Raw genomic sequence first — 13,938 nt, forward strand, 5'->3', positions numbered from 1 at the left:
TGTGTTAAATCTTATTTCATGTAATGTTCATTTGTTTTCTCGATAATTTGATGTCAGACTTTCTTCAGAAAATATTTTCAACATTTATCAGTCCCAAATTGCAAGCCAATTCTTGAGTATCATCGATGAAACATGTGAATCTATGTGCGCAAAAATATATTCGTCAGATTCCACGTAACGTATGTTTCACGTTAATGTAACGTAAGTTACAAAGATAATACTACTACATGTGCAACTGATTTTGGTACTTTTTCTTTTTGATTTTGGTATATATTCTTACATTAATTTCTCGTCAACTCTATAAGTGAACGTATATTATAACAAGACGTCGCAATATCATGGTGATACAATTCTCAAAAATTACAATTGAAATAGTTGTAAAACTGCAAGACTTTATAACATGTCCGCGTATAAACTCTGGAGTAGAACATTAATCCGTTACTGCTGATATTTTGAAGACAATTGGCTTCATACTTATGAATTTATGACATTGAAATGATAAGAGTTGGGAACATGCTTTCACGTGCCTTCACGGACGAAAATATTGTCATGATGTACGTGTAATATAAAGCGAGTGGTGGGTAAACGTAGGTTTCACTTCAATTTTATTATAATGGAACTTTTCGTATGCTTGACGTCTTGTTACGTGTTATCTTCATATTGATGTCTTGTAACTTGTTATTGTCAGCTGTCACTTCATGCTGTTGAAAGATATGTTTCGAATCCATAACTTTACAGACTCCATAACTTTGCTGTCGCAACAGTTATTCTATGCAGGAACAGTTTGAAAATAGCAGTTGCAATACAATAGTATTCACAAAATTTTTAACACTTGTATGAAACAAGAAACGGCAGAAACGAGATGGTTACTCTATTAAAGTGCTTCATAATGAACAATAACGCCGTATTGCTTGTATTTGAAATTTCTGAACTCGGTAAACAAGAGATATGGACAGAAGGAACCAAGAAATGTTCTTTGTTAATTAAATAAATGACCACTTTACTAGGTTGACTATGGCAAATGAGGTCGATGAAGTATCGTCAAATTACATAGCTGCATTAGCACAATACTGGGTAGGATAAATGAAATTGTCATTATGAAATGATGTACTCGATTGTCCTTGTTATGTATGCATAAGACAGTATAATCCACAACGATAGCAAGAATAACAAGTCTTGCATTAATAATTCTTGCCCTATCTGGAAATTGTCTCCTGTATGGAAAAATGTTTTTGAATCTTTCAAAAGACAAGTGAAAGGACAAGTTGCTATACATGCACAACAAAGTTACTGATAATGATTACAGGCAGGCCCGTAAGTAGGATTTTCATGGGGTGAGGGATGGGGTCAGAGTTAGAAAAAGTCGACTACTTCCAGTTTTAATCACCTGACAGGGAGAAAAATAAAAGCTCCCGTGCCATTTTTTCTTTTGTTTCATTTCTTTTACCGGGTTTCATCGACTGACAAGCAAGAAAAAAAAAAAGAAAAGAAAATTGAAGAAATATAAAGAAAGGCTTCAGCTTAATTCTATGCTGCCAGTACAAGCCCAATTTCATGTTTTTTTATTTGTTTATTTCAAACTGGGGAGGAGGATTCTGCGATTCATTTTTTCTTTTTATTTCCTTTCGTTTATATTTTGACTGCTGGCAAAGGGGCGGGGGACCTCGAACCCCTTCCCCTATGGTTACCCTGGTAGGGTAAACAAAAAAAAAAAAAAAAAAAAAAAAAGAAAGATGCGTGACAGTTTGTTTCTTCTTTTTTTTTTTGTCAACTACGCGACGGGTACATGTTTTTTTTTTCTTAAATCTTTGCTTAGAGATATGATTTTTCGCCAATCTGATTGCAGCTTATACGTTCCCTATATATGGGGTTTTAATCTCAGCACTGCTCTTCCTCATTGCAACTGCATTAACTTCAACAAGAAGGAAGAACAAAAAATGTTGATGTCTTAAACATATATCTCACTGAAACATATATCACTATAATTATTATTAGCATTATTATTATCATGTAGGCCTGATCTATGATGGTATACTCAGTAATAGTTAAAATTACATTTCTTTAATGCACATGTATTTTTGTTACCTTTTCTTCATTCAAAGTGTGTTTTTCTTCACTTTGAGATCATCAACGATATAACGACACAAATTTGAGTTAATTTTCTCCGTTAAAAATAGTCAGGTAGTAGTAAGTCACCATATTGATTAATGATAGCCGAAGATAAATATAATTGAAAAGACTTATTTCCCTATGGAATTCCTTCAACTATAGTTCTAGAACAATTAAATGTTATTTTTATCCACGCACATTCTCTAAAATATCCTTTTTCAACGACATGAATTGATGAAACTTACGTTACCAGAACTAGAAACTTACGTTACTATATTAATGCAGGGACCTGATCCAATAGTTTTGAAGTAGAGATCTGCATAATCCCTAAGTTTATTAGCTATTCATTGAATTTTCTTAAAACAATGTTAAATTCATTGTTTATACCTGGAATATGACATCATTAAAGCCAAGTTGAACATCAACGCCACCAAACGATTTTTTCAAAGATACTATGATTATGTCCCCTTTTACTGCATCCTCCTAACAAACAAGAACATACAGCTGTAAATGAATTTGATATGTTTTGACGGAGAAACTCATCAACATCATAACTGCAACAATTAAATTGTCTCAAATTAAATGGGCTTTTCTGTGGATTGTATGTTATCAACATGACAACATCTTGAAACTTACGTTACCAAAATTTGAAACATACGTTACGTGATAAATTGAGTGATTTATTTCAAAAGAATAAACCTGTACAGCAAAGCAATAACTGGATTTTTACGGTGGAATCTACTGACTTAATAAAGACACAATAAACAGAAGTAAAGTATGATTCTATGAAAAACAACAACACATTTCCAACAATCAAATACTTACTCAGTTTTTCAACACATCATGTAAAGGTATTTTGCGCGCTGCCAATGCTCAAGATGCCATTGAAAGAAGTTGCTGAGCTATCCCATGACCTCAAATCGACGGCACAGATTCGAGAAATGTACATTTAGGTGGTAATTAATGGTGTAATTAAGCTTTCTGTCATTTGGTGGTAACGTAAGTTACATCACGTATGTTACACTTGTGGATTAAATCGTATAAGTTAGCAACATAATAATGAATTTTTTGCCACCCATGGGTATGACGACAATCTACTCCATTAGTCTCAACTCTAGAACAATCATTCAGAGCCATGCACCTTCATACTTTTTACACAGATGGTAACGTATGTTACTTCTCTTAAATCTACCTTTTTAAAATCTATATTTGCGAGATTAGCAGTCGCATGTCTTTTGAAGCTGAGTGATGAAATATCTTTTAACATAAACTTACACCCCTTTTGGTCAGAAAAACAATACAATTGTGTAGTACTCACTGTAATAGCATAACCAAGTTGGCAGTACAAAGTTGGTAACGTATGTTTCAGCGGATCTGGCGACACATTTCCATCAGTTATTTTGTTGATAAAGAATGGTTAGTTTAAAAAGTTGTGTTAGGTTTTCATAGAACCTTAAGCCACTTTTCTGAAACCGTGAGTAAGCTTCCTCTTTATGCTCATATTTTCCCACAAAGTTGAGAAAACATTAAAAATCATCGTTGGCGACATGCACTTTTAAGCCTGTTGGCCGAACTTAACCCTCCACCAATGGCTTAGTGGTATAATTTCGCCTTCGAAATGATTTCAGTTTTTGTTTATATGTCCGTTGGCATCACATAAAATCACAGGGGCATTTTGAAAGAGCTTTTTATCTCTCCTAGGTGAGTAGGAACATAAGCGACACGATTTTTGACCAATTGCGCCGAAATAGTGGTTTCGGGCCTGACGTGATGTGATTGTATGGAAGGGAAGATTTGACTGGTCTCACTTACGATTCATACAAGTTTGGCAAAGTGTTCCAAATGAATTCACTCCACGATACATCCACAGGCACAGCCCAGTGCACTAGACTCCTCTGTTTTGTTTTGTTTCTGTTCTGTGAGAGAATTTGCAGCTGTTTGAAGAAAATGGTGGATGAAAACATTTTTTTTTTCTTGATCTTGACTTTAGATGTATAGAACTAGGACAGTAGGAGTGATATCATAATTTGTTTGGTTTGTAAAAACAGAAATGCTTCAGTTATGACCATTTTGACCTGCCTTGTGCATACTGTAATTACTCATTATTGTAGCCCGACAATGACAGTCAGTTACAAATGTAGACAGTGATCTGATATGATTATTTACTGGCAGGCCTGTATGCAGTCACTTGGATTTTAGGGATTCTTGGAAATAGCTGGATGCATGTTTAAGGGTGGATAAAGAGCAAGAAGAGGAAGATGTATACCATAAGAAGGTGGTATAAACTTATCTCGTCATATTAGCTCTTGTGAAAATTCAAAATTATTCATTCATTTCAGTTGTAAGGCAATGATGTGTTCACATATTTCAGTAGCTTACTAAATTTTGTAGGCTGTACACCTCACATTCTTTTCTGTTTGTGTTGCTTAACAGTACATACACACACACACACACACACACACACACACACACACACACACACACACACACTCAGTCTCAACTTCTATGATATATGATGATGAAGTGAAAGCAAGAGATTTTCCTCTGCCTAGTCTGATTTTTTTCTCATGAAAACATAGATTGTTCTAAGTGAATTTGTATCATTGATATTTGTAGAATTTGCATTGCTCAGTCAGTGAATTCAAGGGGGATTGGAAGAAACTTCTGCTAAGCAGTAGTCACATGGATCCTCAGAAATAGAATGATAAAGTAGATATCAGACACAGTATTCATTCAGAAGATAAGTATGGCTCTCTTGGTGATGGACATTTTCTCATTTGACATTTAAGTAGCTGCCATAAGCAGCAATGTGAGAAATTTCTCAATTATAAACAGCAATACAAGTGTACTTTATCAACAGATCTATTTGAATTGGTGGAACATGTACCCCACTGTAATTCACCATGTGTGATTTGCAGTGAATAATGATAAAAAAATTCAGAGATGCTAGTCTTCGATTCAAGAGGCAAAGAAAAAGCAGAACAGAACAGTGTTCACAAAAAGATAAACATAACAGTACATTAACCATGGAATACCACATGATATTAGTTCAATTAAAATTACCATGGGACATTATGACAATGAAATGAGAGACTACAAACCATGAGTAAAGGATCTTGTCAAAGATTCATGCTGTCAATGATTAAAGTTTTATTTCCTCTGAAGAATCAGTTTCAGTTTAGATGTGTTGCATTGGATTTGAAGCAGTTCCCTGGGTTTCAACCAGCAATATTAGTGATGAAATTTTTAGTGTGCTGTGATGAGTCATTTTTTTTTTTACAACTCTGCAGGTGTTACATCGTTAGGTATTAAAGTCAATACTGTTTATGTAATGTCTACTGTGTACCCCGAAAATCAACAATATGGATGGTACATTTGAGATGGAAACATGAGGTTTAGTGGAAAAGGATCTGAACAGCTTCAGATGTTGTGCTTTTAAAATCGATGTTTGTTCAAAAGTGCCATGTGTGCTTTTGATTTGGCTAGACACATTGTCAGGCGGTTACTTGGCAAGTCCTATGATTGTGGTGAAGTTAAAATCAAAAACTTTGTAAAGCTGCTTCCATTCAGAGCAAATCTGGTACAGACTGAATTCACTTTGTAATAAAATGTATTTTGTGGCAGAGAAATGAATATTGAAATTGCATGAATTGCTGAAATGGTTGCCATTTACAAGCCTACAGATCATAAACATTCATTTTGGTGTACTAAAGCTGATTCATGCTGATAAGCATGCACTTTAAAAAGCTGAGTTAGTGTGTTTGTTCATTGTCTGCTCTTTGTGTCCTTTATTGATTTCACGTGATCTCTGGAACACAAATGTAAGTGTGAATTTACTTTTGGCCAACACATACAGCAAATTCTATGTACAGTGTAAATGCCTGTGAAGTTTTAGACTCCGTTGATCACCATACAAGCACTTCATACTGTACGTTCAGTGCTTGTCTTGTTTTAAGATGTCTTGTACGTAATGATAGGAAACGTGACATGGTTGAGTACAGAACAATTAAACAGCATCATTATGTGGTAGAGAAAGGGTTTGTTCATACGTTGTATCTCTCTGTGCACTCTGCCCATTCAACCAGAACCTATCCCTCACATTCAATCATAAACTCTCCTGGATCAAAGACTAGCCAAGGTCTACGTGAGTTGCTGTCAATGTTTTTGTTTGGGCTGTGTGAAAGGGAGCAGTTGAAGACAGCAGGATTTCAATTGAAATGTCAGAATTGAACGAGTTCTTCTGATTGATGTTGACTGTCTGGCTGTGGTTTGGAACAGCGGGAGGCAGGCGTAATTTGTCTCTAGTTTCACACGAACTCTCCCTTGATCTGACATTGGCCCCAAATATGATTGTATAATGTGCTAGTTTGCGGGACACATGAAATATAAAGGCAGCCAGAAAAAACATAAGTTTGAATAGTTTCTTGGTACCGGTACATAATATGTCGATCTTTGATAGAAAAGAACCTACAGCTGCCAATATACTATATAGTAACTTGATCCACATATTGGGTGGTTTTATATCAGATGAAACTGCTACATTGAATGGTAACGAATTCTTTTGTGGTACCGGTACCGATAATACTCACACATGTATACTTTTAGTGATTGCAATACCTGGTACCAGTGCTCTGCTTTGACATGAATTTCAGTCATCACATACAAAGTCCCATCTTATTAGTGAATATTTCCATTCCCTGTCAAAAATTGTAAAGAATATTGTGATAGGTCACATTGAGCTATCTCTGCTTTCATTTCATTAGTAGGAAAACTGATATTGGAATGCACTAAATATATACAGATGATTAGTATTATTCTGATCACCTGATTATTCTGATTGATGTTGATGATGAAAATTTCCATCATGATTATGATCAACATTACAGTATTCCTTTTAGTAGATCATTATTATCGTCATCATCATTAATCCTCAAAGCCACTCTATGGCATTAGATATCATAGACACTCTTAGATGTAGTGATAATGACATCATGATGAAATTTTGCTCTCAGCGGCGACGCAGACCAAACTGCATTTGTCCTGATGACAAACTGGTGCTCTACTCAAGGATATACCTTCTTAGGCCTGTCTTTGATGTTCTTCGAACATGAGATGAAATGTAGATCCCTTCCGTTAGCACACTGTAATGAGATAAGAGGCTTTCTTCATGCTAGCCGCAAGTACCCCCCCCCCCCCCCTTTCCAATCCATGTAATGGCAGATGGTAACACAAAGTGAAGCTAAATTAGGCATGACTACATCTTCTTATCACTTATTCCCCCCATGTCGCCGTGGAGGAGAGAACTAAAATGACAAGAAGCGTTTTCACCCAGTCAGAAGAAAACAGATACATACATGATGTATGCAGACGTGATATACTCATCATGACCATTACTATAAAGTGAATTTTTAGTCTGTCCTTAAAGCGCTTCCACATCCAGGGTGAAAGCGTCTTCTGCCAGTGTCGGCAGACTGAAGGTCAGCTGCCAGTTCTGTTATTTGTGGACAGTTGGTATACATCAAGACTAGAGGCTGTGAAATAGTTGGGATGCAACCTGTTTTTCATGTGTGTTTATGTGTGTGTGTATACAAGTGTCAATGCGTGCATGTGCATATATGTGTGTGATGATATGCACATTTGTTAGACCTTGAAAGTCAGTCTCTGGTCAGTGTTGCTTCAACTCTTCTATGGAGTGTTATAAATCTTGACAGGATTGGCAGTTGGCATGAGACCTCAAGGACCCACTGGCCTTTTGTTTACTGGGTATTTCATCCACTTTGCCCTTTTGATAGATTAACAATAAGTCTCAAAGATGCAGGAAATATGTGTGCCCTTGACATTGAAACTACCTTGGGCAAAGTCACCTCATTGGTTTTATACAAGAAGTCTCAATCAAGCCCAATGATAAACTTGTTTTCCTCTCCTGTTGGAAAAAAAACACCCCACAGCTTTTTCGTAGTAGCTCCATGGTACAAGTGTATTGTGTCATGACTACAATGTGCAAGATATTCACATAAGAATTTTCATGTCAACAAAGTCAGTCATTTTGTGCTGGAATTACACTGAAGTGACAAAGTAAGGGATTTAAATCCATTGAAATCTGACCTATTCATTTCAGTGATGGTAGGTTGAAACTGACAGCTACTCAATTTCAGTGTGTGGGAGTATGACCTTGGGACTCCGCCACAAGAGAGCTGATCAGCAAAGTAGGTGTCGGGGGTTTCTAACATAGGATTGTTACATATCTGAATGAATACCTACCAGGGAGTGGACAAATCAACATACATGGTGTATAATTTATGATCGCATTGATAGTGAGGTGAGTCATAGAGTCAAATAAAGGATTGAAGAGCAGTTATTCATCTATACGTGCAATACTTAAATTGAAATGAAACATACATGTGCTTGTCATACCTATTGTACAAACTACATGTACAATGTAGACAATCTCTGTTGTCTGTTAAAGAAAAATGAGATTTTCTGCAAAGTAGGCCCATGTCCCCCCAAAATAAACCATAACTCTGGACCTGTAGGTTTACCTAACATTGAACTTCATTATGAAAAAGCAGAATATGATCTTGCAGACTAAAGAAGACAGTGAAAGTATTGCCATGCTCATGAATAATATGGCATCAGGGAATGGAAGAAATTGGAAAATACAAGTGCTGTACTGTATAAGCTGTAAATTTTCGCAAGCGTTTAATTTTCTTGAATTTCACAAATCACTATGGGACCACAAATTTATCAACACATGAAAATATCTCCAACTAACAAGTATTAGTGCACTCATGATAGCCACAATGTCAAAATCGTGAAAACAGCATCTTGCAAAAATGTCTGTGACCCTCTTATTTGCAAAAATATCTGTGCACAAAAAATAGTATCTTATACAGTATATAGCATTCATCAGCAGTGTCTTACACTCTTTTCTTTGATACAATCTTCTTAAATGATGTGGAGTTGCCCTCATTATATTTAACAATTTGTCAGTAATGATTAATTTCTATTCTTTCAAGCCTTCTGTCTGTTTCTAGTGTTAATCTGTCGTCAATCATACAAATACTCATACTTTTATTGCTGTCACATTACGCCACTCTTTACTGTAGAGTGGTGTGAATGGCATAGTACATGTATGTGGGGATGGATGATATATCAGCTTGGGTTTCTGGAACTTTACCCATTTCGTTTGATGCAGAAATTATGATTTGTGGTTCGCCAGCTTCTAACATCGGTACGTCAAATTGGCAGGCTATTAAAGTGAGGCCGGTTCATCAGATGGTAATCATCGCCCACCTATTACCCTTCAGACGGGGTGAAAATGCCAGCCTATTAATTTCTAATTAGATTAACTCTTGTCGTACTTGGATCCGTGTATCATGGATTGATGCGAAATATGAAAGTGATGCCAAGTGGTCGTCAGCTGATCAGGAAATGTCATCAAAGTACAGAAAAACCTTCAGGAGCATTTAATGAAAGCTGTGCTGCTACTTGGTAATTAAGGAAAATGGGACTGATTGATCTCTCAAAGAACTTGAGCATCATGCAGTTGATATTAATAGGTGGAATGGTAAGGTATTCGAAAGTGATATCCAGACTCGTCATATTGTAGAGATTTGTAAGCCACATTTGCTCCGCCAGAGTGCCGCCTAGTTATGATCAGTATACGTCATTCTCATCAATGCACAGTCATCTTGTGCAATAAATTGTAACCAACTCTGTCATGGGCTGAGATTGCAGTTTGAATCAGAGGTGCATTTCTTTAATGTTGGATCATCACTTCCACCCCCCCCCCCTGCTTTGTAGAACCATCTGTGATAATTTTTATGGGGGTAGGGGGTCATTTCATTTTCAAAATTAATTTGTTGTCATAACTCCAACTCAAATGTTTGCTCCATTTTCCACTTCAGACAGCTACTTTAACTCTTTGGCCGATTGATTATTTACATTGTAAGATGTCAAGAGTGCTGTGTAAACAGGTGCTGTCATTTTTCATACCAGAATTTGATTAGTCTCCCTCATTAGCATCTCAAAACCTTCAGAGGCAACATTCTATAATGTTCCCTCCAACGCCAGTGGCCACCTGCATTGGTCACACTCACATCAGTCAGGTTTCAGTTGTGATTTTCTTTGGTTTTTCAAAGCAAGGACTGTCACCACAAAAAGCATATATATATTGGAGGGTGGATAGCATTACTGCTAGTAGACAGAATTCATATGCCTATGTGTATTTGTAAGATTTTAATTAATCAAATCTCTATTCAAGAAGTCATCTCCCCCATTCTTAACCCGTCGAGGACGAGTCCCAAGTACATGTATACTCGGGCAAGCATCTATGGGAAAATAATGCATGTTGTAGCAAAATCAAACGGTCCTCAACGGGTTAACATTGAATCTTGATAACTGTTATTCCTACCTGTGCAAATACTGATAACACAACCATTAACACCTAACCTCTTATTTACACCAAAAACAAACACCATGTGGTCCTTTGCTTGAAGTACGTGGAGGCAGAGGCCATAATACGATAACTCTCCCTTTAATAGTGATGATCATAATATTTTTAGTAGCCATAAAAGGATAATGGTAGGAAGAAAGAGGAGAAAGTGGAAGGAAGGGAGCAGAGGAGGCAGAAAATGAGAAGAGAAAGAGGAAGAAGAAAGAGGAGAAGGCTGATAAGAAGAGCTATGAAGAGAAGGAATGAAGATGCAGAAGAACTGCAGGGAGGCGGAGGAAGGAAAATAGAAGAAGAAGGGAAAAGAAGAAGAGGAAAAAGAGGGATTGATAGAGGTGGAGATCAAGAAGAGAAAGCTGGACAGACTGTAGGTTGTATATGAGGATAACACGAAACAGGGAAGCTCAATTTGGGACCAAGGGGGGATAGGATAAGGGGTCTGAATTTGTCAAGACTAATCAAACTCCAGGGTTCTCCACAAACCAGCAGCATCCTACAGTCATCTCCCTGCTGTGTCCTCCCAGAACCTCTCCTGGCACTCGTCCTGCACTTTGGGACTGGGGAGCGAGAAATGTTGGTGAGAAGCAAATTTCATGCTTGCCTGGCCCTGCCTCCATCTTCTTCTAGAATCTGGGTGAATCAAGGCATGAATTTTGATGGCTGTGTAAAAAGGGAAAGAACAACATGAGATTACGGGGGCAGTGGTATTTGATGATGGCAATAGAATGACAACATAATGATGGCACTATGAGATGCAGGATAGTTCCAGTCTTTTCAAATACATCCTGCAGCATTTTTGCTTGCCTTTATCTAGCTTTGCACTTTATGCATTGTTTTATTTGATTTTATAACACTCAAAATATATTATCTGTATTCAGTTCATACAAACCAGCATACTGTACATTGTAGATGCATTTTAGTTATTCCAGTGCAAAGAATATTATACAGAGTTGCCAACTATTATGTTTTTAACATTTTTAGTATGTTTTTCCTTCGTCAGGAATAAGAAAGTTTAGTTTAATAGTTCTTTTTTTTTTCTAGAATTTTATTTGGCGTGTGTAGTTAGTATGTGCCTTTCTAGAAGATTGTCTAACCAAGATGTTTTTTCTGCCATCAGCATATTTTTTTTTATCTCTTTTTTTTTGGGGGGGGGTGGGGGGCTGCTGTTCATCAGGATGTTGTTTGATCTGTAGAAGTTGGCAGCCCTGAACAAACATACGCCATGCCTGATGCTGAAGCACAGAAAGCATTGCTGTATTAACATCTGGCAGAGAAGATGTTACAGGAGCCAAGACATTGATATGAACACATGGAATTTGTGATAGAGACACGCCCTACCCCGGCTCCCAGTCACTGAGGCGAGAGTGACTTTCACTCTGGCAAGCAGCCGTCTCCTTTTTTCCTTTGTCTGCCGCTCGTTGATAAATATGCGACATGACAGATGATATGTCGAGGGGAAAGCTTAGCGTGTGAGATTTTCTGCGGCACATGTAAGTAAATAATTGTACTTGGCTTTTGGACGACGGAAAAAAAGCTTTCGTTGGATTTCTTACGGGGCATATACAAAGAATGCAATATCCCCAACCAACATGCCTCCCAGTCTCACAGCACAATTAAAGTTTGACAGCATCCGTGATAAACCATCCAGACATGCTTTTGCAGGAACCTTGAAGGAAATAAGCTCATCTTTTGTAGCTTTTAGTGAAAATATGTGTCACATTTTTGTGAGTAGTGGTAAGTAGAGTATTCAAACTGAGAAGTGAGAGTTTCATGGCAGTCAGACAAAGAAAAAGGAAAGTTATATAATTGTGAAAGTTTCTGGCATTTTGATAAAACACTGATACCAGTTGCAATGACATTTGTATTAAAATGAGATGATGTCATCACTCATGTTTGCATGCAGAGAATCAAAGTTGTAAAACAAATGAGGACTCCTTTACTGGGTAGTAACTTACTGTATACCCAGTAATTACTGTAAAAGTGAAAAATTTTGTGCATTTCGCGCAACATAAAAGTAGTGCAGAAATAATTGTGTGCAAATATTTTTGCTTGTAATATATAATAACATGTTATATCTTTGATTCCACAGGATTTGAAAAATAATGCAAAATTTATTTTAACCGACTGAGTGTGAAAAATTACTTGCACAAAATTTCTACATTTACAGTACATTCAAATTTGTGCCTTTTGTTAGCTCACCTGAGCCAAAGGCTCAAGTGAGCTATTGCGATCGCCCTTCGTCCGGCGTCCGTCGTGCGTCGTCCATCGTCCGTCGTCCGTCGTGCGTCGTGCGTCGTGCGTAAACTTTTTACATTTTCATCTTCTTCTTGAAAACCCCAAGACCGATTTTCATCAAACTTGGCAGGTAGCATCCCTAGGGGGTTAGGAACTCAATTTGTTAAAATGGGCACCATGCCCCACCCAGGGGGCCCCCAGGGGGGCCCAAACCCCCCAAAATTAAGGAATCTGTAAAAATCTTCTTCTCTAGAACCAGAAGTGATAGAGCTAAGTTAATACTATGAGTTAGTACATTGATGACTGTAGTTTCAAGTTTGTTCATGGCAGAATCAGGGGTGCCCCCCTTGGGACCCAGGGGAGGGGGGTGGGGAAGGGTTCTAATGGGGCCTAAATTGTACATTTTCATCTTCTTCTTGAGAACCCCATGACCCATTTTCACCAAACTTGGCAGGTAGCATCCCTAGGGGGTTAGGAACTCAATTTGTTAAAATGGGCACCATGCCCCACCCAGGGGGCTCTCAGGGGGCCCAAGCCCCCCAAAATTAAGGATTCTGCAAAAATCTTCTTCTCTAGAACCAGAAGTGATAGTGCTTAGTTAATACTATGAGTTAGTACATTGATGACTGTAGTTTCAAGTTTGTTCATGGCAGAATCAGGGGTGCCCCCCTTGGGACCCAGGGGAGGGGGTGAGGAGGGGTCCTAATGGGGCCTAAATTGTACATTTTTATCGTCTTCTTGAGAACCCCATGACCCATTTTCACCAAACTTGGCAGGTAGCATCCCTAGGGGGTTAGGATCTCAATTTGTTAAAATGGGCACCATGCCCCACCCAGGGGGCCCCCAGGGGTCCCAAACCCCCCAAATGAAGGAATCTTTATAAATCTTCTCTAGAATCAGAAGTTATAGAGCTGAGATAATACTATGAGTGAGTACATTAATGACTGTAGTTTCAAGTTTGTTCATAGGAGATCCAGGGGTGCCCCTCTTGGGTAGGGGGGGTGGGAGTGGTTGGAAGGGTCCAAATGGGGGCCTGAATTGTACATTTTCATCTTCTTCCTGAAAACCTCATGATGGATTTTTGTCAAACTTGGCAGGTAGCATCCCTAGGGGGTCAGGATCTCAATTTATCAAAATGGGCA

The 13,938-nt window shown here is 37.8% G+C and overlaps 1 protein-coding gene across 1 annotated transcript in view; it reads left to right on the plus strand.

Annotated features, from left to right (window-relative positions):
- LOC139726571 (probable RNA polymerase II nuclear localization protein SLC7A6OS) overlaps nucleotides 1-13,938 on the plus strand; it is a 70,630-nt gene that overhangs the window by 923 nt on the left and 55,769 nt on the right. The gene's annotated exons all lie outside the window — the stretch shown is intronic.

Source organism: Diadema antillarum, unplaced genomic scaffold, assembly GCF_040938485.1.
Source record: "Diadema antillarum isolate AM-2024a unplaced genomic scaffold, OU_Dant_1.0 scf00000017, whole genome shotgun sequence".
Taxonomy (NCBI): domain Eukaryota; kingdom Metazoa; phylum Echinodermata; class Echinoidea; order Diadematoida; family Diadematidae; genus Diadema; species Diadema antillarum.